General features: G+C 41.1%; 1 long non-coding RNA gene across 1 annotated transcript; it reads left to right on the forward strand.

The window, feature by feature from the left end:
* The first annotated feature begins 236 nt into the window (after positions 1 to 236).
* Positions 237 to 1,192, forward strand: LOC307129267. Its single transcript, XR_013816864.1, has 4 exons — positions 237 to 467; positions 571 to 665; positions 755 to 877; positions 961 to 1,192. It is a non-coding gene; the product is annotated as an uncharacterized lncRNA (long non-coding RNA).
* The last annotated feature ends 352 nt before the right edge of the window (positions 1,193 to 1,544 follow it).

A 1,544-nucleotide genomic window follows, 5' to 3' on the forward strand; every position in this document is an offset into this window, starting at 1 on the left:
AACACGTTCAAATGTGTCTTCTTAACATGTTAAAACTGTGCGTCGACTGTGCGTGTATGCCTGTTACACGACCAGAATGTGCGTGTCTACACCATGGGTCTCAACATACAGAAGACACACGTAAAAAATTGCTGCGTTGAAGCGGAAAACAGGGCGTGTTGAAGGTTGAAACGATTATAAGTCACGCGTTTCGTATAAAGAGATTTGGCCCCGGGCGCGTTCCTTATTATAGCCCTAGTCCAATGAGGTGCGAGGTCGAGGTCATGGCCATGACGCGTAGAAGACGAGCTTTAAACTTTTTTTTATGTTTTTTGCTGCTTTCCTTTTTCGTGATCAACAATGACAGGACACCGTCTTCAACTCAATCTCTGCATGGACGCGACGAACTTTTTGGACTCATTTTCAGGAGGCTGTCTTCGTCTTCATAACTCTGAGGCAAACTGCAGTCGCTATGAACCAGAGCATGGGTATGTAACGTTACGATTTAAAGAATATGCTTTTATTCAGCTGTATAAGGAAATGGATGCGTTAATAGATCCGAGCTTAAAACTGCACATTTTGTTTACACAGACTATCCTCGCCTCATAACGAAGCCGTGAGCTCTTATCTGCTTGGAGCGATTTCCGCGAGTCCAGATTTAACCGCTGATCATGACGACATTGTGTGTAAGTAAATTCTAATGTGTTTCTCATTCCTTGTTTAATTTTAACGTGACTGTTTTTATTAATACCAGTCTCATGTAATTGTTTTCCAGCTGCCTGTAAGACGTATTATGAATCGACACGCTGGAGCTTCAGATACAAACAACCTGAACTTAACGTTACATAGCAGGCGGAAACTGCGAAGTTTAGCTCGGAGTCGATCAAGAAGAAAAAGGGTAAGATTTATTATATTAGATCCGTTTTTTGTCAATGTGAGTATTTTTCAGGTTGCTTATTGTCTTTATGGATTGTATTACAGTTGCTGGAAGCGAGAGAGTGCTGGATGAGGATGAGGTGGACGTTTGGAAGTCCGCGACCATTGAACTCATGTTTGACGAGGAAGACGGCTTTGTTGACGGGGTGTCTGGATGGATTGTGCGGCCACCGCGCTCTCGCAGCCTGGAGCACGCCGAACTCTACATTACATTACGAGACATTACTGCTGCACTGTACATAGTTGTGTGTTTAACAATAAAGCTCTTTCTTTAAGTAAACCGCTGTGTTTTATAAATGAAGCCCTTTCTCTTGAATGAACAGCTGTATGCTTATAAATGAAGCCCCTTGTTTGAATAAACGGCACGGTCCGTATAATTTTCCCATATATTCCTTGATGGTATGAATACATCATAGCACAATAACATTAATATGAAACAAATTATTACAACATAAATTATATATTTATTATTATTATTGGGGTTTACATTTATAATGAGCCAGGGGGACCAATAATGATTGGTTTGCAGTGATCTGCCAACCAATCACGAGGGATTTTTCTTTTTTAAATGTAGTGGCTTCAGCCAATAGTGAGTGAGTAAATTCAAGTCTGGCCGTTGACTCTCTGGT

This window comes from Gobio gobio, assembly GCF_949357685.1.
Source record: "Gobio gobio genome assembly, chromosome: 7".
In the NCBI taxonomy this organism is placed as follows: Eukaryota; Metazoa; Chordata; class Actinopteri; order Cypriniformes; family Gobionidae; genus Gobio; species Gobio gobio.